Source organism: Gopherus evgoodei, chromosome 9 (genome assembly GCF_007399415.2).
Source record: "Gopherus evgoodei ecotype Sinaloan lineage chromosome 9, rGopEvg1_v1.p, whole genome shotgun sequence".
In the NCBI taxonomy this organism is placed as follows: Eukaryota; Metazoa; Chordata; order Testudines; family Testudinidae; genus Gopherus; species Gopherus evgoodei.
Window position 1 is genome coordinate 87600066 of NC_044330.1, and position 25153 is coordinate 87625218.

At 41.4% G+C, this 25153-nt stretch overlaps 1 protein-coding gene across 3 annotated transcripts in view; it reads right to left on the minus strand.

Annotated features, from left to right (window-relative positions):
* The window catches only part of LOC115657052 (ligand of Numb protein X 2-like), a 51560-nt gene extending 27294 nt beyond the window's left edge, over nt 1-24266 (minus strand). Inside the window, exon 1 of one of the 3 annotated variants that reach the window (XM_030574260.1) lies at nt 24138-24266. The gene's annotated coding sequence lies outside the window, so the exon portion shown is untranslated. Of the gene's footprint in view, nt 1-16073; nt 16139-16642; nt 16701-24137 lie in introns of those variants that run through there. The other 2 variants (XM_030574262.1, XM_030574259.1) reach the window with 2 other exon arrangements.
* Nucleotides 24267-25153: the final 887 nt, after the last annotated feature.

Consider the following 25153-nt stretch of genomic DNA (forward strand, 5'->3'; position numbering starts at 1 on the left):
GCAGCATTAGTAATAGCACTAATAAATTATGTAGTGTGTCAAGAAACACAAACACTGAATCTTTCAGTACCATTTCAGGCTATGGAATTCCAATTAAAATTAAATTCAGATAATACAAACTTGCAAATACTGATTCAGTACTCTCATAATCAGGATATTTTAACAAGGAATGCTAGTCTAAAAAATAAACACACACCTTCCCAAGGTTATACTTCTGACTGTACTAAGCTTCTCTATATTACTGTAGTACTTCTTTTAGAGAAAAATAATTGTGGTTGTTCTTGAAATACTCAGATATTAAAGCATCACTGTTTGCAATGCTATCATTTGAAATTCTGTCATTTCCATTTCCTGTTTTCAGTACTTAGCTCAATCATAAAAAACAAAACAGTTTGGAGCACAGATGCACAAAATCCAATCCAGGTCTATCTACGGTTTTTACATATGCTCCCTTCCCTGCAATTCTCACATCTAAACACCTGACAATCTTTCATGTATTTATCCTCACAACACTCCAGTGAGGTAGTATTCCCACTTTACAGATGGGGAACTGAACCACAAGTGACTTGCCTAATGTCATACAGGAAGTCTGTGGCAGAGCACAGAATTGAACCCAGGTCTCTCTAGACCTAGGTCCAAGACTATGTAAAAAACAATTATGTATTGGTGGGAGGGTGGGGAACTGAGGTGTTGAGATAAGCCGTTTTGGTTTTGGTTCATCTGTAATTCTGAACTAAAAGCTGACATAGTTATGGAGAAAAACTTCTTTCTACCTTCGTGAGCAAAATGGTCAGCGAGACCTAGACAACTTTACATATACAGTTACTACTTGTACTGTAGAAAATATTTTGGTAGTTTAAAAGTTTTATATTGTGAATGAGAGGAAAGTGTTTATGTAACACCAACAAATGCTTGTTGTCAGGATCGAACTTGACGCCTCTGGAGCTCAGTGCATGAGCCTCTACCATACGAGCTACAAGCCAGCTGGTTGTAGAGCAGACTCATTTTCTCTCTCTCTCTAAGGGCTTGTCTATATTACCCACTGGATTGACAGGCAGAGACCACCGAGCACTCTCCTGTTGACTCCAGTAGTCGACGGGAGAGCGTCAGCCATCGACTTACAGCAGTGAAGACATCACAATAATTAGATCTAAGTATGTCGACTTCAGCTACATTATTCACGTAGCTGAAGTTGCATAATTTAGATCAATTCCCTCACCCCTCCCACCCCCCAGTCTAGACCAGGCCTAAGTGGTCTCAGTGCCACTAGATGGGAGAGAACAGCACACCCAGAAGGTGTGTGGGTTACACTTACATGCTACATTGATCCCATGGAAAGCCCCAAGATAAAAATCTCAAAATGAATTTTTAACTAAATACATACAGCGCATGCCTAGATTAGGTAAACTATGCAATAGTTCATTGCATTAATATTATTTGACTTATTAAGTTTATGAACACTCTTCCCTGGGAGAGTGGAAATGCAACATTCCAATTACTGGGATAAAAACAAATAAGAGCAGCGACAAATAATATAAATTCCTTGGATGGCCAAAACACCAATCCAGAGCATGCTGGGTTGGCTGAGATCATGGATACAGGTATAAAGTTCTTGTAAGCAACAACACTCTCCTGACTGCTCAGAGCAAAGATGACAAGGAGCAGCCAGTGCAACATACATACAGATATATCTAGGACAGTATGAAAGAATGGGAAATAACTGTGAAACTTCTGCAACTTTGTGTGACCAGTTTTCACACAATTGCAGAACTTTGCATCTTCATAAAATGGTGAATTAGCTGGAAAAAACATGCAGAATTTTGCTATTTTTCACAATGAAGAGCTTTGGTTTTTTAAGCTAAATTTGGGCTCCATCTTGAGTGAAAGTTTAGCATCCAGAAAAGGGACCAAGTTCATGTGAAATACAGTAATGCTCATATTTTAAGCATTTAAATGTTGCTAATAGGTTTCACAACCCTAGTTCAGTTGCTGTCCAGCCATGGTGCAGAGATAATTGTTGCTGTTATTGCTAAGCACAGACTACTTTAAAAAAAAATGTTGGGTTTAAAAACAAAACAATACACCACACTTAAGTAGGCCAACTTTAAATACACAGGATCAACTCCAGGAATAGTTTTCAAAGGGGACACCATTCATTCTGGTGTTCTATTGCTGTTCCTTACTGTTCTTTGCTTACTGATATTGCCAAAGATTAAACTACCAGAGGTAAAAGCACCAAAGAAAAGCAGCTACAATCAGCATGTCTTTGTACAGCTAAAGAAAAGGTCATCTTTTTAATGATTAACTTTAGGAGTTATAATAAGAAGCCATCTCTGAGAGCATTTTTAATCCAGTCTCTAGTAAGTTATTGTGAAGCTCTGTCTAGTTCTAGGTGTACTGACCAGGGAAAGCCACATTAGCACTCCTTTACCACACTAAGCTTAAAGAGATACCACCAATTTAAAAATCTTTCTTCTATCCCAACCATTTTGACCCACTATTTAACCAGTAAGATTACAATATTTCTCTTTTAAGTTAGTTCATTTCACAGAATTGTGTGTGGATATTTCTTACAGCAACAAATAGAGAAACTAGTTACCAGAATAATAATAAAATGATTGTAAAACCATAAAGAAGGCAGGGGACATCAGGGGCAGGTGTAATATCAGAAATTGTTTTAAAAATGAGAAAATAGTAGACTTCAAAATGAGTGTCTATTAAACATTATACTTATTGGAGATGTGCTAGCATGGTTTGACTGGCCAATGTAGACAGAAAAAAAAGTTTCTGGAACAAGGCTTAACGAAGTAGGAAGCTGGAAGCACGATAGCCTTAGGGCCTGTCTACTCTGGCAATTTACAGTGCTGAAACTTGCTGCACTAAGTGGGGGGTGCTTTTTCACCCCCCGAGCAAGGAAGTTTCAGTGCAACCACACAAGCCACGTTAAAGTACTGCCGCGACAGTGCTTTAGCATTGCCAGTGTAGACTAGCCCTTAGTCTAAACAAGGGCCTCAATTCAGCGAAGCACCTAAGCATGTGTTTAAATCCATCCCTATTCAGTAAAGCACTTAAGTATTTACTTAAAGTAGGGGACTAAGTTTCTTTCCTGCTTTTATTTATATGAATTTTGCAAACTGGTGTGAAATGTTATACTAATGAAATCAAACACAGCAGTAGGCCCCATTCCCCCCTCCCCTTTCACTGATTTTACACCATGTGACTAACTTCAACTAAAAGACTCCTGATTTACAGTGAACATGAGGAAAGAATCAGACCACTTCAGTATTGAGAAAATGCTGACTTACCTATTTATCTACAAGTGCCTTACAAGCCAGAATTATATGAATGCCACAAATTTCAGTGTAGAGTACTTAAGGCAGGGGTCAGCAACCTTTCAGAAGTGGTGTGCCGAGTCTTCATTTATTCACTCTAATTTAAGCTTTCGCGTGCCAGTAACACATTTTAATGTTTTTAGAAGGTCTCTTTCTATAAGTCTATAATATATAACTAAACTATTGTTGTATGTAAAGTAAATAAGGTTTTTAAAAAATGTTTAAGAAGCTTCATTTACAATTAAATTAAAATGCAGAGCCCCCCGGACCGGGGCCAGAACCCGGGCAGTGTGAGTGCCACTGAAAATCAGCTCATGTGCTGCCTTCGGCACACGTGCCATAGGTTGCCTATCCCTGACTTAAGGTATTCCCAGAGAACAAGAGCAGAGGACTAGACCTAGCTGTTTTACTGCAATCAAAGTAATTCCATTGACTTCAGTTGTGTTACTTCCAATTTACACCCGTGTAAAAGATCAGAATCCAGCTCAGACTCTTTCAAATATCTAGACAGTACAGTATTGTTCATACTAAAGATGTGTCAGCATTTCTATTATGCACCATCTCCTCTTCTCACTTTAGAGCTATCCCATGGAAATTCTCTTCAGAATGAGCTGTACTACATCAGGTCCCCAATATGATGCAAGTTTTTTTAATATTACAGCATATCAGTTGCATTTGTTACAAGACCATAATTTTTTTTTAAGCTAGTGCCTGTGAAATGACACCTTTACAAAGGAGGATGTAGCTGACTTGCTGAATGGCACTCTACTGGGAAACAATCAGTACCTTAGGCTTCCTGGGGAAGTAAAACAAACCAGACGAGGCTTGCAAATAAAATATCCACTTCTTGGACCAGTTAAAGATACAGCAATATCATTGATCTAACAATTCTAACATTCTAAAGCAACGCAACTCTATGCTTGAATCTCTTCTTTCTTACAAGAGTATAATTTGATTTGATTTTTCAATAATTATTCCTACTTCACATCCATGTAACACAAAGAGAATCTAGCCCATTAAATGAACATTGTCTGGGTAATAATTCCAAATGGGTTCCCCTCCCACCACCTTGTTTATTAAAAAGGTACAATACATATTTACAGAAGTGTCTAAATATAATTATCTCAAAGACCTAAACAATGGGTTTCTTGAGGGCCAAATTTAACAGAGATTCAGTGGTATGTAAATTGTTCAGAAGACAAGTTTAGATGGCTAGGTAGTTTTAATTTGTGATTATTTTAATTCAAAATGTGTAAAATGAATGCCAGGAAAGCAGAAGTAGTGTTAGGTATAGGAGAAAAAGCAGCTAGCAAGTTGCTTTCTCATTTTCCCTCCAGACTGCCACGCACCTTATCTATTATACATTTGTTAGATGTTTTTTCTGCTACACCCATCTCCCCCTCACTTCTCTCTTTGATACACACTTTGAACGTGGAAGCCATGTTTGTCCAAAAAAAAATAAGTTTATAAGGTTGTTACACAAACATCAATTTAAGGATGGAGTAAGCAAGTAGTTTTGTGGAGAGGAAGCGACCAGGCATCCAGTGGTGCAATTTAAGGATCAAGCATCTAAACTTTAATTCATAATCTGAACTTCTCCTGAAATTAAAACACAAAGTCCAAACCAAAACAAAAAGACTAGGAGACCTGAAGTTAAGACTCAGGCTTCATCCAAGTAGCTAGTAGAGAGCTTCCTTCCAAGGTTCTGATATGCATTTGAGAAGAAGAGATGAAGAACGCGTGTCTATCGACTACATGAACAATAGGCATTCCTAATACACATTCTCCTGTGTCTCTGTAAATTCCATTTATTTTCAAGAAAGGAAGATAATACTAAGTCAGCATTGTGGTTTCCGGGTCTTAAATGTGTAATGTGCATAGGCACATCTTTGGCATAGGCCTTTGTTCCAGTAAAACCCTGCCAGCTACTGCAGTAGCTTGAATAAGCACATGTCAATGCTCATATCATATCTGGATGTTGTCCATACAATACACGTAAGAAGAAAGCAGCACTACTTTCCACCCACCACAATAATCCATGAAGATTTCATGGTGAGCAGCATTCTTCACATTATACAACTGTATTTGAAACTGGGAAACTTTTATAAAATTCAGCATTAAAGACATCTACCCATTGTCATATACCAGTGAAAGTAGTATGGGGTGGGGAACAGTTTCAGGTTGCAGTTCCCATCCTAGTTTTAAAGGGGACTGATTCTGGAGAGAATGTTTATTTTAAAATTAACCCATCTAAACATCAATCCACTTATGGAATCCCACTATTTGCAACTGCTGCTTTTGCAGATTATATGGCAGTTCTATATTGACCCCTTATTTCTTACGGGAAACTCCTCTACACTTTAATGTGATTAAACTAATATCTTAATATAAATTAATCTAAAAAGCTTAATTTCTATAGATTTTTTACAGTCCTACTTCAGAATTATATCCCTGTGCTAGAATTCTCTATTTTCCATAGGATAGCTGAAAAACCCATAGGAAGATTATTTTCTATATATGACAGTTGCATAAGGGATTAATTTTTTTTTCCCCACCACAAGTGATCTGGCGATATAGTAAGGAGATTCTGCCCTCTCTTATATCAGAGATACACGAAAGCAGAATTTTAGCCAGTGTGGTGGAATGTGTTTCATCCCAGTCAATTTCATAGCCACAGAGGGAGATGTCAGATGCTGGATTTTGACTTTTTTTACTGCAGGATGAAGCAGTGAGGGAAGCTGAACTGTGAATGAAAGTTCCTCAATAAGACAAATTTTGCTCTGTTATACTGGTGTAAGTCTTGACTTATACCAGAGTGCCCCAGCAGAGTTTGGCCCAACGTACATTCAATACCTTCTTGATACATTAGGGACTCAATCTGGCTCAGTGTGCTGAAGTTAGATTTATCAGAGGCAACCCAAGAGCATATCTGGAGGAGACAAGTTTCAAACTGCCCTTCTGAGATTCCCCAATTCTGGGCCCTCACTACACTGGACAGATCCTCCAGGTTGCTCTAAGCTGTGCCAGGTGACAACAGCAGTTGTTGGCTGTGCTACTATGGCAGATCTATGCCATTCATGGACACCAACAACCGACAGTGGGTTGTTCTGCCCAGGTTAGAATTTCTGGAGGTAGAGGCCAATGTGGAACAAACAAACAATGTGGAACAATCTTTTTTCCATATGTAAACTACAAATGGTCTAATTAAAGCTTTCCCCAATATTTTAATTGAATGTGGGGGAGAAAAGTGAAAAGCAACTCATCATTATGTAAAACTTCAAAATTCTAGACAGTAGAAGCAGAAAAGACCATTGAATTATCCACTCTGCTACCGTCTGCCTGTTTACAGGCAGAAATGCATTCTGACTTTTAAAAATAAATATTTAGGATTGTATTCTGTTCTGTTACACCTATGCAATTTCACCAGCTTTAATATGGTTATGTGGATGTACTTTAGGGCAGGATTTTATCCTTTCATGTAAGAATTTTCTTGGCTGTTTCTTACTGAATTTAGAGACTAGCAAAAACAAAACTTGTTTCCTTTTCCTGTTTTCTTCCAGCTGTGCACTTTCTTAAATTTGCTAAGATAAGATCAGTCTGAGCCAATATCAGAAATATCAATAGCTTCTGTAGAACCATTGTTACCCTATGCTGTGTTCGTGCATGTACATATTTACACTGTGTGTACGTAGATATTTATCTTTAGTTTCTTCTCCTTTCTGGTTAAAGTTGCTGGAGTGACAACACAGGAGACAGAAGTCCTCTTTTTATCCACAAAAACAAGGCAGCAACAGCACACACTTCCCCAGACTGTCAACTGCCAATACTCCTCAAGTTTGCCTTGATAGAATACACAAGAGAGGGAGAATGTTTTCTCTAGAACTATTAATTTCTTGCCCTTTTCTCCAAGACTGCCAACAAGGTGGCCAGCTGGCAACCACTGTGTGGTTTTTAGTCACAAAGACTAAAGACATTGCATTTATTTCATACAGCCTACAGAACACCCCACCAGATGGTAAGAACTTTTGGTTGCTATCAACTGAGCTGCTGGATTCAAACAGGATACTTCTTCACACTAAGGCTTGCAGGTTAGGGACTGTCCCTGTCTATTCCTTACAGACAACAATGTCAGCACATAACAAATTCCTAAATTCTCCCTTCATCTATTATGTAGGGATCTGGAGCCCATTGCAATCTGAGCTGATATAATTCCTGGTAATGATTCACTGAAGTTCTAATAGATGCAGAATTAAGGCCTAGCATATGAAATCTAGCTGCAAAAATGTAAAGAATCTGGTCAAGTTTTTTCAAAAAAACAAAACAAAAACACAATAGTCCATAGAAAGGATTAACTGCCACTGAAAGATATTTTAGAGAATAAGCCTGCTCTAGTTGTCAGAAAAAAATAAATCTTTATAATTAGACATGCAGTATTTTATTCATAAAACTTAAAAAACTAGAAGGGACCTCCTGGATCATCCAGCCTAGCACTTCCCCTTCCCAAATAGTTCCTTGCATGGGTCCTCATACTGCAACTTTCTCCACATGAGCAGTCTCTCAAATTCATATGGAGACCCTTTGAACTCAGGGGGATTCTGTGCAGGTGCAGAGACCCACCCACACAAAGCAAGTCGCAAAATCAGGGACATAGAATTGAAGTCTAGATGTATCTCTGGATTTTTGTTTTTTAAACTCAGTTACTAATTTCCCCCCTTAGTTCCTAAATGTTACCTCCAGATCCTTCCCTGACCACCTTAGTAATTCTTACTATTCGGGAGTTGATGATCACTTACATCCCCTCTATCAGTTCTTCTAAACTCTACACATCCAGTTATCTCGTGCCTTTTAATACTCTGGTCACTCTTGTAGCCTTCTTTTGGACTATTTGAATGTTTACAATCTGAGGTGAGGGAGCTTGCCAGGTGTTTCCATATTTTGTGAACCCACTCACTCCTGTGATGAGACCTCATGTGTCAAGTTTCAGTCCAGAACAAGAATGTTTTGTCTGAATTACAAACCCTATAAAGTAAGGATAAGGGACTGACAAGTGTTATGCTCAACTATTACAGGAGTGGCAACACTATAATAATCTAGCCAAGAACAGGCAAACAAGAGGGGGAGGCTGGATGCCTGGCGCATGCCTGGCGCAGCAAGCTGCGGGGGGCGCCATGCCAGTCCCTGCGAGGGCAGCAGTCAGGCAGCCTTCGGCAGCTTGCCTCTGGGAGGTCTACCGGTCCCACGGATTCGGTGGAAATTCGGCAGCAGGTAGGCCAAGGCTGCGGGACTGGGGGACCTCCGGCACACAAGCTGCCGAAGGCTGCCTGACTGCCATGCTTGGGACAGCAAATAAGCTAGAGCCACCGGTAGCTGCAACCACTTTGGAAAGACATATAAACCAGGATAAAATGATGTGGTTTAATTTTCTACAGCTTTAAGTAAAATTGGTGGAGCAATTTAGATAGTGATTTCTTATTGAAACAAAGATTCTGCGTATGAGAGTGTTGAGTGAAAATCTGATGAAGATAGCAGGGAGCACACAATGAGTAACAGAAATGTCAAATAGTTTTTGTCCCCTTCTATCAGAATAGATAACTGAGGACTCTACCATCTCCAATTTGCCCCATTAACTATTTTTAGCAAGCTTACAGAACTATACATCATCTGTAGCATAACTTTCAGTGCCCCAAAACCAACAGCTGCTCCAGTAAGTGGGGAAGGAACTTTAAATATTTCCAAAATGATTACACACTGGTCAACATTTTTAATTTTAAAAAGTTACTGGGTTCCCATTTTAAATGTAATATCACACGGAAGGTTTAATTAGCTGTGCTTGCAGCACATCCTTTAGAAATCTGAAGATAGAGAGGCCTGTTCGGTTAACAGATTCATTCATGGCATTGCTAGAGACATTATCCAGCTGTTTCTTCCTCCCTTACAATACCAATTTCCCAGGCTTTAAAACATCCCCTCCGCACACACCAACCTCTCCCAATAACCTCTCTGCATGGCTTAATGGAAACAAAAATCCACTTTCCTTACTGATTCCCTCCGCTTCCCAGGATTGGGTACATTGGACCCGATTCTCCACTCCATTACACAGTTTCATGCCATAGTAATTCCATGATTTTCAGTCATTAAGGATGAGGTTCTATGCAGCAGTGTAGTCAAGAGTAAACATGGCTGAACTGAGTTTACCCTCTTCTCATTTGGGGAATGTGGAATTTAGAGTAGTTTACCCACATTTTTTTATACCACTATGTTACTAGTGCTGCATCTTAGGGTATGTCTACACTTTGAGCTGGAGGTATCATTTCCAACTGAAGGAGACATTCCTGTACTATTCTGATGAAACCTCATGTGCTAAAAATAGTAGGTAGCCATGGATGTGTGGATGGCAGGAGGGGTTAACTGCCCCCGGTACATACCTAGCTCTTGGATGGGATTGTGTTCATGGTGGCTAACTGCTCACACTGCCACAACTACATGATATTTTTAATGCACTAGCTCAGTTGGAGCTAGTAGAGGAATGTCTACTCAAGCTGAAATCACACCTCCAGCTCAAAGAGCACATGTACCCTTAAAGGTACAGCACATAATTGGGAACCCAAAGGGCAGAGGGTGTCTATGACAGATTTAAGCTACATTGTGCCCTTCCAACTACGGGCTTCTCTGGGGACAGCCGCTGCCACAAGCGTAACTTAGATAAATCTGGGGTGTTGTCAAACTTATGGCAGCCTCCCTAAGCCATCCAGAATCTCCATAGCCCCCAGGACACCCCCTACGTTAGTGCTGTCAAGGGAATCCTCAGGCAGGATTATTTCTCAGGCAGGATTATTTCAGCTAAATGGCAGCCCTCAAACGTTCCTTTTAGACATCTTATGCTAACTTTTCCAGAAAGACACTCTTGATATTGGTAAGTGAAAAAAGTCTTAACTCCGACATCTCTCAATTTGCCACATAATCATGTTGTCCTCTCCCTTGTCTTTTCCTTTTCTACCCATGATGTTGTCATTTTCTGTTTTATTTATAGGCTCTTCTATTGCACTTATAACCATAGCATCAATATATGTCCTATATAAATGAATTTAACTTCCCTTTGAGGTAAAGGAGCATTTGTCTATGAATTATATTGAGTTCAATTGGCTCTGCACAGGCCCACGCAGTTTTCTTTCTTAGGACGCTATTCCAGCTAAATTGCTCTTTGAGATCACTGTCAAGTTAAAACTCAATTCTTTAAAATAATTAAAAAAAAAAGTATAATTCTGAAATTCTTAGTGCTTTATGTCCATAGATCTCAAAGCACTTAAAAAGGTGAGTGAGCACATTACTCCTGTTTTATAGAGGGGGGAACTAAGGTACAGAAAGGATGAGTAGCTTGCCCAAAGTCTTATAATGAGAAAATAACAGTCAAAAATATAACCTAGGTATCCTGACACCTATGAACCACAATGCATTATTTCTGTTAATAAGAACACCTAATGAAAAGGAAGACTTACTCTTTGCATTTCACCTAGGTTGGACTGTTCAGTAGATTGATCAGTTTCCTTTTTGTTTACAGTCTATTTCTACAGGCTCTCTTATTCTCTCTCACAACTAACACCCACCCAATTCTGCAATGTTCTCTGGGACCATACAGCCACAAATAACCCCAAAACTTCAAACTGACTTTTAAATATCACTTACACACCTCTGGCAAGATTAGCTGTATTGTAGGGTTCATAACATCTACATTTTTGGGCTAATCTACCTGTATGTGCCCAGAGGATGCCCTTTCAATTCGTATTTAAGGGCACTCTTTTTGTTGTAGCTTTCGAAAGTCAGACAAGTTCTAACACTAAAATTAACAAATCCTAGTCACCCGCAGAAGCCGTGGTGTCACTAACCGGACTGAGCAGAGTTGTCCGCATGGAAGAAGCCTAACCCCCCCTGTGTGAGGTGCCCCAGCATTGCTGCCTAAACATTCCTCCCACTTGAGTCCTAAGGATCACACTTGCTGACTGGTGGCTGTTTCTCCTGCAGGTCCCAAATGCAGGTGTGATGCTCCTGGCATAATTTGCAGCTGGTAGTAGTTACTGACACCTAGGTATTCTGTTTTGCTGCCCTGTTAAAATTTGCTGGTTTGCCTTTCTCCAGCCTCTGGTCCAGGGGTACCAAACTTTGACAGATGGGGGCACTCCCATCACATTTTGTTATCATTGTGAAATCTCTATTTTAAACGTGGACACACAAAGATATTTTTGTGATTTAGAAAAGCATTCTACAGAGTTAAACTTCAGTGCTATTGTAGGTAAAACTCTGAATGAAGGTGTTATTTCTTTACGAGTCTATTTCCATTGCAGTTTAGGTCTGCATACAAAACACTAAAAATATCAGACAGCATTGTAAACAGTTTTGAATACGTATGAATACCTTTTATATACCAGCTATTAAGCAGAAAATCCATCTTGTTCTGTATTAGTCTCTCCACCCCAATATGTGTCACCATGACACATATTGAAAAACAAGTTTTCAAAGCAAAATATGAACTTCTGTACTTTGCCACGTACACGCATTGCCCTGTGATCTTATTTCAGAGATATTTTCTCAGGGCTTTTTATCAGTGAGGAAACTGAAGTGCCTTGTCTTTCTTTCTTTCCTTGTTTTTCTTTTAAACCTCAGGACAGTTCATATACCTTATCCACTCAAATTTTAAAAAAAACCAAAACATCTTTGTAAGCAGTGAGGAAAAGGCCTAAAGGCTGGATTCAGAAAGGAACTAGGCATTGTGATGCTGAATGTTGCAATGCCCAACTTTTAGGTGCCTAGGGAAAAAAAAAAAAAAGTCACAGGAACAACAGTATGCTCCATAAAGCCTCAGTTAAATTCCTAGTCTCCCTATATAATGAAAGGGGAGATAGGTGCCTTAGACTGTAAACCACAAAGCCAGCACATTAAGCAGGGAAATGCCAAACTTAACCAATGTGAGATGCCCATGAGGGATGTGTCCTAACCTCACCCTGCTCTGAGTTCAGAGCCTAAATGGAGGCTGTAAGGAGGCACTTATCTCTGCTAGCAATTCACAACCAGGAATCCTTCTCATGGAGTCAGGCTGTTTAGGAACCTAAACTAAGCTGTTTCTTTGAGAAAGAACTATACAGGCACACAAAACAGCAGTAGGAGGTGGTGGTGATGTCACTGCCTTCCTTATAACTTTTAGCTCAGTGTTTAGGACACTCACCTGGGATGTAGGAGTCCCCCTGTTCAAATCCTTTCTCCCTCTCTGCCTGAGGGGGGAACTGAACCCCCATCTCTGACATCCCAAGCCAGTGCTCTAACCACTGCACTATAAGTTATGTGGTGGGTGAGAATAGCACACCCATCTCCTCTTCCAGCCAGATTTTGAATGGGACCTGATCCAGTAGACAGGCTTTGAGCATGCCTACTAGATCAGGCACTATACATAGGCATTTACCCACCTGTCTTATCCCTCCTGGTTCGTGAATCAGTCTGGAGCATATGCAGGAGAGAAGCCTAGAGTAAGGCAGCAATGCACATGCTCAGAAAGGCAAAAACTAAGGCAGCATGGGCACTTCAACTCAGAAAATGTAGGTGCCATGTGAATTTAGGCACTTACAGAGTTCATTAGAAGTTTTGTGAATCACAGTGGAACCTAAAACTGAGGAACTTAAGTCTGAAGTTTAGGTGCTTAAGTATCTTTGTGAATCTAGCCCTAAGTCTCTATAATGTGGCCATAATATGGAGTATACATGCCTGACTAGTTCAGATCTTGCTAAGAATGTCAGCCTCCTTCTTTCCAAAACATTTCTCCATATTGTCAGCAGATCTATCCCCTACAGCAGACGCATGCTCTTGCACTGATCAGCCACTGATGTGAGGTGGCTGTTTTAAGCAGATATAACATTTCCCCGCTTGAGCACCGACTGGCTCAGCTATCAGATGAGTAAATAGGGAATGACCTGCCAGGTGTGTTGCCTACAATGAAAATATCCTATACAGCTGCAGAAACAAATGCAGAACATGTCTAGTAACTGCCACACCCTGTTTCTGGGCCAGGTGAGCAGCACAGCACTCTGCACCTGTGCTGAGACACAACATCATAATGTTTTAAGTGAGCTGAAAATATTTTTCTTGTAGTCTAACAGACCGTTTCCTCACTCCTTTGTGGACGTGACAGTCATGGGCTCATTAATATTACCACGATAATGTAAGAAAGGTGTAAGAGAATGCTGGGTTTGTAAGTTAAATTTTCCTGAGAGCACACAGTAAGGGATAAGATTTACATCATGTTTGGTTAGCGAGTTGGTAGACGAGATCAAAAAGGAATCTTTACAGTTTAAAGCATGAAAAATGTGGGTCAACTGGTTAACTCTAATGGGAGAGGAGTGCCACCATTTCACATTTATTGCTTATAGAGGGGGCCTAACTGTACAGTGATCAACACCCTTTGTGTGCACTGCAGGATCAATCCACTGTCAGGCCTTCAATCTCCTCATCACAAAAGATGTCCTGACCAGCACAGGGCAGGCAGAAGGGAGATCACCTTAAATCTGAATCTTAAACCACATATAAATTTTGGTCTTATAAAATTTAAATCTCTGTGAAACATTATAAAGGCTTCGCTGCATAGGGCAACCCGCAAGAAAGTTAAGATGAGAAGAAGGCAAGCAGTCGAGCACTTCGGACTTAAAAAATGAAATGTGAGTTGCACCTGAAGTACACAAAACTTTTAAAATGTTCAAGCCAGGTCAAAGACTTGATGCTTAATAATGTTTTGGGGAAGGACTCCTGCAATCTTCCATGACTGCTCTGACTGCCATTGTCAAAACTAAGGACACTTGTCTGGACATAAAGGGAGACCCCACAGAGGTTTAATGTGCTATAATTTATGTGCATTAAATCCACACCTTTAATTCATTAAAATGCAATTAGTTTGTACATGTAGTTGATTCCTTAGTAAGTAAAAAGAAGGGAATAAGGGAAATTGGGGGGGGGGGCTCTTGCATTTTAAATGGAAAAAATTTTTTAACTAGACACCGACAGAAATTGCAGCTATTCAGGGGCAATTACCTCTAATGGCAAAGGAGCAGTGTTACTCCCATAATCGCTATCAGAGTCAAGCTATGAACAACATCTGCATTTAACATCTGAGTCAGTATTATAGTCTGTCTCCTGAATGCTAAGAAAGTGTTTTTACCACAGAATAACTAACATGCATTAGCTATCCCACTGTAAGAACATAGGAGACATGGCACTGTACTTTCACCAAAAGGCAAAACAGGTGAGGTACGAGCTATGCTCCCCTCCCAAATAATGCAAAGGAACGACAGAATAATTCATTTTAAAAAAACCTCTTTGATTTTGGCAGCACAAAACGGTAAACTCGTCAGAATGAAGATCATCACTGAAATGACTCATAACAATGTCGCATATAAGAGGACATAAAATTAAAATGCAATTAGAAATATAAACAATTCAGTAGAAAAAAAGATGTATGCAACAAGTGAAATAATAGAAGAGTAAGTATGTGTTTCAGTGTTTGCAGGATGAAGGACTACTTACACAAATATGGATCTGTAATAAATTTTCAATTAAAGTGTGTGTGTGGGAAGAGTGGAAAAACTATGTCCAAATGGTATTGAATATTATAAGACTGTATTAGGTATAGAGATTCTTTGGGAGAGGTAATAGTACATGCGTGTAGCTAGTGCACCCTAAAGGCTCCAAAAACAAAAAGGCAACAAGAATCTAACATTTATTTATTTAAATTTCATAACTTTAGAGTTCATAACACATTTTTTAATTCTTGCAGTTGTCAATCTTGGTTGTGTATCTATGTTTAGTAAAAATTATAGTAGAAATTTGCCTTTGCAAAGGATTTCATAGAAGACAGCATAGTATCCTTAGGCCAGATTTTTAAAGGTATTTAGGTGAGTAGTGGGATTTTCAAAAGCATCTAGGTGCTTTCAACCTGGCCTTTAGTGAATACTTGGGAACAAAGTTATATACGCAAGTAATGACATGTGAAAAAGCACTAGAATGCTGCCCAGAGAAGCAAAATAAATTGAAAAAGGCAATCCCCTTGGCAGATCAAAGTAAACTGAAGGAAAATTTGACGCCAACCCAGAAACTCAGCCAGCCTTTAAGTCATATAATCTTAAAGAATAAACTTGCATTATAGAAGAACAAAAATGTAGAATTAAAAGTTGTAATTACAAAATCCCAATAAAAACAGGAACTGTTTATATTAGAAACAATGTGATGGTATTATTTACTATTAAAATATAAATTAAATAGCACACGGCCATTCCTCTGCACCGTGTTTACAAAGGAACACGATGAAGAGTAATAAAAACAACTATTTAAAAAGTAAATAAAGGAGACTCTACAGTTACAGGGGACTGCCTGAGTGGGACTTTCCTTGTCATCAGACCAGTGAGCCAAGCCAAGTCTGTTAATTGGGATGAGACTTTAGTTATGCAGCCCTGTAAACTAACTGAGAAGGGATTATTTTAAAAACCCTACAACGATGTGTGTCAATTACTGGGGGTGGGGGCGGCGATCTGTACAATATTTTACCCAAGCCAGTTCCCTTTCTCGGTACAGAATTGCCCTGTGCCTCTCCTCCCCCACCCCGGCAACCAGCTCCCCCATATGTGCCACCTCCTCTCCGCACCTCCCTGCCCCCGGCCGGGCACCACAGGGGGACCCTTCCTCCAACAAGACCCCCCGGCTGGGACTCACCTGGCGGCGCAGGCGGGGGCGCCCTGTTCCGGCCCGGCCTGTGGCGGAGCCAGCGGGGCGGCGGCGAGCGCAGCTCGGCCGGCGAGTTTCCGGGCGGGGGAGAAAGTCGAAACCCGCGTGAGGGGAGGAGGCAGCGCAGCCGCTCAGGTGTCTGCTCCCGCCCAGGAACGGCGCCCGGCCGAGCGCACCTGGCTGCTGCCGCCGCCCTCTCCCCAGCGCCACCCTTCGCTTCCCGCTCCCCTTTGCCGAGCCCGGGCACGCGCCCCGCCAGGTACCTGGCGGGGGGGGGGGGGTGAGTGACAGGCCCCGCTTCCATGCCGCGCGCACCAGCCCGCCTGGCACCGCGCGCTCAAACTTGGGCACGGTGCCTCTCCCCCTCCGCCGGCTGGTGTCACTTTCCGAGGCGCGCACCGCTCGCCCGGGCGCACCTGGGGCGGGCCCCAGCCGCGGAACTAGCAGGCCCAGCTAGGCTTCCCCACAGCTCAGCAACGAGGGGGGCTGGGCAGCTCGGGTTTTCCTCTCAGCCCCTGTCTAGACTAGCAGGAGAGAAGGTTCAGTCACCACTCAACCTAGTGCCTGTCCCTCGGGGGGATTCCTCTGCCACTTCCTGTCTTTCCTCTCTCCTGGCAATTGGCAGCCAGGGAGATATGCCCTGCAATGATAGCCAGGTGGTTTGCTGCCCTGTGCCTATGCAAATACCTCTCCGTCCACTCTCCCCTCCTCAGGGAAGGAATAGACTGTCATTACGCTGCTGCCACTCCCCAAAACGTGCCCGTTTATTATAATGAATGGAAGAAAGAAGATTGGCCTGAGATCATAGAAAGCCGCTGCACACATAAAACCGGCCATATAGTCTGCATAACAGCCTGAAATCTGTCCCCATTTTAAATCCTACTTCCATTGTGGGGAGTCAGTAATTGGCCAATTAATAATGCATAGACTGAGAAGCAGTTGGACATCACTGTTCAGCTTGTATGAGTGCGGCCAAATGTAAATAAAAATTATACATATTTGGGCTGTATCCCTCTCCTCCTTCCTTCATATGTGGCTTGTCTTCTTAATCCCCAGTCCATTCAATGAGACTGTTTGTAGAACGTAAAGTTAAACTCATGCCAACTAAACACTTGCCATTTTTGCAGGTGAGAGCCTTAAAGTTAATCTATTTGGTACAGGGACTGTGTCTTCATATCCTTGTATGCGGACGGTGTTCTTGGGCAGTGGTTCTCAATGGGTCCACAGCCCCTTAGGAGGCCATGAGCAGGTTTCAGGAGATCTGCCAAGCGAGGCCAGCGTTAGATTTGCTGGCACCTAAGGCAGAAAGCCCAAGCCTGAGCTCTGCCACTTTTACCCAGCTGTACTCAAAATAATCCATGAAAGAGAAGAAAAAAGAGGCTTTTAATAAAGCTAGTTGAAAAAATACAGAACAAATTTTGTAAATTACTTTTGCTGAAATTTCAATTTGTTGACACCTTTCAGCCATACTAAAAGTTGGTCATAAACAGCAACATTTAAAAAAAATGTTCATGGAAGTTTCTGAAAATTCAGTAATTTTCAAAAGGCTCTTGTTCTTAATTTGGTGACAGAGCAAATCCTAAAAGTCTGTGTCTATACTAGCCAATTTTGTGCTCATTTGCCAGCTCCAGGGCAGCTGTATCATTGTTAGTAATAATACAAACTCTAGTGTAGACAGGGTTCTGGGGGTTCCAGTGTTGGGCCCTGGAAAATCAGACCAGGGCTTCAGGAGGCAATGCTGGAAATGCCTGAATCCTGCCTGCACTAGCACTGAGAAACTGGTACTAAATTTGCTAATGTAAACCCTGTCAAAGAGACTAATGCTTTAACTACCACCAGTATTACCACTGTGCTACAGTGGGTTTAGATGAGATTTAGGAAAAAAGACAAGATCTAAGAAAAAATCTTGCTACAGAGAAGAAGGATAGCCTTTTAGTTAAGGCACAGACACCCAGGTGATGTAGGTTCAGTTTCCAGCTCTGTGACAAACTTCTGGTGTGACCTTCAACCGTTCACTTAATCTCTCTGTGCCTTGGTTCCCCATCTGTTAAAATGGAGATAATACCGCTTACCTCCCTGGCAGAACAGGGTTATGAATGGAGGTTGTTGGAAATATTCCAAGAAAATGTATTTTTATCTGACTATGCCAATTGATTGAAACCGAAATGTCTCACAAAAATATGTTGGTTTCAGAGTGGTAACTTTTGTCAAGCCACAGACTGCATTTTGACAGAACCCTGCCTGGTTTTCTGCCAGCTCACCTGGCAGGCTTCTGGGGAACTCAGGCTTTCAGGGTTCACAGCTTCTGGGTAGCCCTAACAAGTGAGCTGCTCTGGTGCCAGGGATCCCAGAGCTTCCAGGGTCCCTGGCTCCATGATAGCCCGGTCATGCAGCCTGCTCTTCCTGCCACAGAGTTGAGATCCTGGAAGTCTGAGTGTCCCAGTTTGAGATGCAGCTCTCAGGATGGAGATGGAGCTCTGTGTTCCCTGCTTTGTGGTGGGAGATTCCCCTCACTCTTCAAAGTGTCAGAATTTCCATGGAATGGAAATTTTTGAGCAGCTCTAGTCATGTGGTTACATTCAAGAATTTATCAGAGGTTCTCACATAACACAGAGATGGATCCATAGTATACAACATATAATGAGTGTGCACTAAAACCCTTCCCTCTTTATCTTCAGAACATTTCTGTGAATCCACAGGCTGTTCCACAAGGTATGCCAGCAACAATCTTTTGTTCACCAAACTGTACCCAAACTTGTTTTTTTTTAGACTGTAAGCTCTTGTGGGTACTTTTTGTAGGGGTCAAATGAGAACACTGGTTTTTCAAAACCACTTCTGTACCATTTCAGCTCTACAAAATCAGTACCTGGGGAAGATCTGGGTTTAATTTTATCTGAAATACCAACGTTCAAGGGGATAGAGAAGGACAGTTCACATATAAAGCTCTGGTTTTGGTGTATTTCTGTTTTATTGTTCAGCAGACTTACCAGTTGCAAGGCACATGTTTAGATATCTCATTATATACATAAATGAGTTGATTTAAGGCTGCAGCTCGCTCCTATTACCTGAGGTGGGGGTTCCAAAGAGGATGGAGCTAGGCTGTTCTCAGTGGTGGCAGATGAATGTTTGTAATAATCCTTCACATGGATACAGTATTTCACAAGGAGATTTAAAAAACAATTTAGTGAAATTCAAAACAGAAGAATAAAATAGATAAAGTATATTGGGAGGAGTGGGGAAAATAGCCAAATTGAAGGGAGAAGCAAAGTCAGATCACCCAAAGTTTTAATGATTAGTTTAATTAACCTCGAGTTTTCCTATCATCATCTTGTGGGAATGTACAACAAGGCAATCGTTTGGGTCCCAACTTTGATATTTCATCACAAGGAAACCCAAACTTCCATCCAATCTCACAGTGCAAGAATGAAAACAAGCTTCAAATAAAAATAATTCTCACAAGTGAGGAGTGGGGGTTGTCCCAGGAAATTACAAGTAGGTGGCTTGGGAATCTCCCTTTACTAGAAAGTGGAAAAAAAAATACTGGTAAGAGCCCATGTGAATGCAGACACTGCTGATTTGATTAATTCAGAATCATGTGTATGTTGGTCAGATTTATTCTTTCAGCTAGTGCTGCAGCCTTGTTCATTTTGCACTGTTTTATTACAGATTTGCTACAAATTAGCTCTATGTACAATACATACAGCTTCTATGAAATGAGTCACTTCTGGGGAAGGGAAGTAGTGGAAGTCCTATTGCTTGAGACACTAAAAGGTAGAGTGGAAAAAACAATAAGAAAGTTAACATAGAAAATCATCTTGCATTGGCCAGAGATGACTACAATACCTTTTCCATCTCCAACTTCTATTATGCTTTTTATTGTTAATATTATATTACATTAGTTATTAGTGCTGGAGTATTTGGGTTGATAGGTCTTTAAAGTGTTTTCATTAGAAGTAAACAGATTGATCCTCTGTTTATAGAAAAGTATGTGTTGGTAGATAAAGGACATCTGGCTTCTCTCAGCAGAGGAATCCATCTGGCTTTTCTCAGTGGAGGAGGAAACTATAATATTTGCTGTAAGCACTCCTACACTTAATTATAAAAACTGAGGCGCATAAAATGAATAGTTTGCACTAGATCCTTCCTTAGCTTACTCCATTGAATAATTCTGACGGCTCTTTTGTAATTTTTAAGTGATGCTTACTCTTCAAATGTAGCAACCGCTTTTTAATGAATATTGATGAAGTGTATGAGAGTTTGGACAGTGATTTCAATGGCCCCTGTATTTGGCCTATAATGCTGGTATTTTTACATGTTTAGGACTTGATCCTGTGCAGTGCTGAGCACCCTTAACTTTCCTTAAAGTAAAGAGGTATTTAGCACAGTGTCGCCTAACGCATTCAGAAAATAGCGTCCGTTGCCTTTCTCTCATTTCCATATATATTAGCTGGCATTAACTATATTTGAATCAAATTCAGGATGTAATCTGTGTAATAGTGCCCCAGTGAAGTGCTACTGTTATATCAAATATTGATTATTATTAATTAATTATGTGTGTCTGGGTTGTGTGTCTGGCTTATGGAAGTGATCATATTATGGTGTGAGTGGGTCAATGGCTAAGGGCCTGCTTCTGTCATTAGGTGATTTCCTGCTACTCTCCCCAACAAGAGGCTTTTCCTCAACCTGAGTCCCTAAAAATCACAAGTGTCCTCTGTCCAGTTTGAGACTGTACCAGCTGGCTTCACTTTCTCTTATGGAGCAGGAGCTGCAGGCACCACTATATCCAATTTGCACCGCTATTTCCCCCACTGCAGGCAAACTTATCGTCACTGACGTTTGGTACCCTGGGCAATGAGTATATCAAGGCTTTGGAGTCTAGAGCATGGAGTGATATTTCTGGATTTGTGTTCAAGTTTTGCACATGATTTCACGGTAGTGATGGGCCAAATTCTACTTTTAGCTACATCAGTGTAAATCTAGCGTATCCCCTTGACTTCAGTTTGTGGATTTGCAGCTGCCATTCACTTTGGCCTCTCTGAATGTTAGTGGATGCTCTCTGTGTGACCATAAACATCAGCTCCTTTCCAGTGCCACAGGATGTTCTGCTTGGGTAATTTGAATTTCAGACAGATTATTTACAGAACAAAGGGTGTCTGTTTTCTGTTTCGCCATACACAAAAGCACTTTTTGTTTGCTAAAAAGACATTTGCAATCAGGAAACTAAATCAGAGACCTGGTGAATACCACCTTAGAAAAACAGCGTCTTTCAAAATAGCAGTTCTTTCTGACTAGTCCTCCATCTATACAGATGTGGCATTCTCCTATCATAAATCACATTGTGCAAAGATGAATCCAAGAAGTTACTGTGTCAAATATTATGAAGAAAAGTTAGCTATCACCAAGGAATGATTGTATTTTGATAGCTATGTAAGAAATAATTAAGGTACAAAAATGAAAATCCTACAAACCACAAAGGGGCTTATATGTCTTCTTGAACAGATAGGTTACACCTACCAATTCCTCATCAATTGATTTGTGGAGGAGATAATGGGCCTTTCATCCCAACAGATCCCAAAGCAGGGTGCAACCACCATTTTCCTAAGGAGGAGGCCCAGAGAGAGGACTCCTCCCCAGAAGGGCACCTGTCCCAGGATGGAGAAGATAGTAGAGCACAGGGTGCCACATGGGCATGGCTTAGCTTGGAACACAACTTGCAGAGGGCAGATCCAGCTGCAGACAAGTTTGCGGGGTTGCAGCCAGGGAAGGAAACTCTGAAATGTGCCAAGCCCTGGCCTTTGGTACCATGGCAATGCATGGAAAGTGCAGGGGGAGGTACCATGCAGCCCTGCAGGCCCCAACTGCTCCCACTCCATGTAGCAAGCAGGGACAGCTTTAGGAAGTGCAGGGCCCAATTCGATCAGTTTCAATGGGGCCCCTGCAGGGATGATTAAAAAAAAAAACACACATGTGAAAAAACACGTGGGGCTTGTACTCACCGGGCAGTGCTCTGAGTCTTCAGCGGCACTTTGGTGGTGGGTCCTTCACTCGCTCCAGATATTCGGCGGCACTGAAGAACCCGCCGCTGAAGACCCAGAGCAAGCGAAAGACCCGCGCCAAAGTCCTGAAGCACCGCCAGGTGAGTAAAAATTAAAAAGGTGCCTCTAGCCAGGGAAGGGATTCTCACTGGGTGCGGGACCCTTTTAGGCGCGGAGCCCAATTCGGGGGAATTGGCGGAATAGGTCTAAAGCTGGCCCTGGTAGCAAGTCCCAGAATGCAGCGTGCAGCCCCTTTCCACTGCTGTCCTGCTGGGACAAAAAGCTTAGGGAAGTGCCAGACCTCCCTTCCCAGACTGCAGCACTGGGACTCTGGCAGAGGCTTCCCCATTGGGCAACCCAACCCATTATCTCCTGTGTGGGTGGTGTGTCCCCAGCCAAGGGGCCACTACTGTCTCAGGCATGGCTGGGAAGAGGTGGCATCTACAGGGCCTCTGCTCAGAGCTGGCCAAATGTGGGGAGGGAGTGTATGGCCCCTCCCCCACATTGCACCCCTGTCCCAAAGCACTTTAAAAACATAGAAAATGTATTCATAGGAATTTCTCCAGTGTCAAGTGAAATACAGCCATCTCTAGGTGGGAGATGCTAACATACAGCAACACTTCACAACACATTAAGACAGCAAGTGAAGAAGCATCTTACTATCTGGGAACATAGATAGAATGGAAGTACCTGCTTTGGATATTGGCCATTTCTGCTGTGGTTTGTAACTACTGAAAGTGGTTAGCACACTTGTGGCAGGGTCATAAATAATAAAATTGGAAGATTTGAAAAGATGCATGAGAGCTGGTTGCAAGGCTCATCTGGGAAAAATTTACCATGGAGCTAATCCCACATTAGGTTGGTAACACCCAACCAATTATTCTTCAAAACATTATATAGGTGAAGTGACACATTTCTGATAAAAAAGGAAAAGTCATGAAGAAAACTGAGATCCCGCTGGTAATTAATATGTGCTGCAGCTGGATATCCAGTAAATAGGATTATATATCAACAGGATAATCTAATAAAAGTTCATTCTGTAACATCTCTTGTGAGACAGCAAAGGAATAAGGGGTGTAGCCATTGAAAGTCCACTTGTACCCTGACAAGTTATGCTCCGAAAATGCCATTGTGTAGTTCAGTGTTTCTTGCCTCTCATTGACTCCAAGTCAAATTTGTTCCATTTCCAAGTCAAAAGTTTAATTTTGCTAACTTCCAGGGAGATGGAATCTGTCTTTATGCCTCTTACAATTTCCCTAGTGATACAGGGAAAGAATAGTGTTGTGGCTAACACACAGGAGTGACAGAAAATTAGGGTTCCATTCCCTGCTCTGACACAGACGTGTTGCATGACCTTGGGCAAAATTATTTGTGTCCCAGATTCTGTAAAATGAGGATGATGATACTCCCCTCCTTGCATGGACCACCTTGATGTTAGTATTTGCAAAGCACTTGGAGATTCTTGGATGGGGTTCATGATAGAAGTGTAAAGCCTCATTATTATTATTTATTAGAGCTGGGAAAATAATGCAAAGCAATTTATATGACTATTTACTCAAGTTTTTAAATGAATTCTGTCATAACTTGGCCCAGTTTCTCTTTAGACCAATACGTCTGTTGTCAATGGACTCACCACTGAATTCCATGTGCTTCTAAGCCAACGGGGTCTAGGAAGAGACAGGTCATTGTTCCAAGCTCTGGTTCTGCGAGGCACACTCCCAGGCTCAGACTCCTTCCTTGAGATATGGGACTCCACAGTCCTGCTGCTCCCAGACTCCTGAACTTGTGCCTCAGACCTCCCCAACCCACTCTAGGTGCTTTCATATGCTCCCTCAAATTTCTACTTTGGCTATGGTCAGCTTGGGTTTCTTAGTTTAACCCTTGAAGGAATCCAGTGGAAGGATGGCAAGGAATACAGGCTTAACAAATGAATTTCTTCACCACAAGAAACTTTACTCTTAAAAATCACTAGAGAGTTACAGATCTTTGTAAAATAGCAAACACCTCTACATCGTACCTCTCCTATGAATCCGAGGTCTTGTCAGGGTTTCAGGCTAGGCAGAGTCCCTCCTATCTTCTGTCTCCAGACAGTTCTTCCATGGGGCAGTGGAGGTCCCCCCATCAGAGAAAAGCACCAGATCCTTCGTTAAATAGTCTCTTTCACTTTTTTTGTCATGAGCCCAGGCTGAAAAATTCCAGGCCGTTCCCCAGTCAGGTTTCTGTGTAGCAAGTCGATTGCTCCATGGGATTGGGCCAGCTGTTGAGACAATCAAAGTTGATGTCCTCATTGCTCTGTGACGGCTTTTCTGTCATAATAATTCAGCTAGGTGTCAAGCCCCTTTCTTCGGCCAAGCACCTGTCTGGAATGTATTACACCAAACTGCCTTGGAGTCATGTGTTCAGCACCAACACAAAAAAGATGTCCAAACCCAAAACTGAGGTTACAATACAAAATGGAGTTCATAGTTCGACCTGGTCACATCCCACTCATCACAATTTCTTTAGCATTTTTTGTGTTCACTTTTCATGAACATTCAAGTCACCAAGTTTTACTGACACAAATATTGCAGAAACCAAACTTTATATTTCTACTTACTAGTTTTCAAAACAAGTGATTAGATGAATATTCATCCAATCACAGAGTAGAGGCAATGCTGTGTGACTTATTTGACCCCTCATAAAGAAGCAGCAGTGCTTTAATTTCTTATATTTATGAAATATGAAGAAACGTTGTTAAATAAGTTTGAACTGTGAGTTATGGATATTCTGAAAGCAGAAAAAATAAGCTATATTTTCCATCTTACTAATTGTGAATATTTTTTTCTGCTCTAATTATTAAGATTTTGCAACTGGAACTTAGCAGACAATTTTGGCAATCATACATGAACCAGAGGTAGTGAGCACCTACCATTCCTATTGACAATGTCCCTCTCTCTCAAATTAGATGCACTAGTGCATACAATGGGACAAATCTCTAAGTCTGTACTCGGCAAAATTCCTGTTGATTTTGCACTAATATGATTATTAAGACAG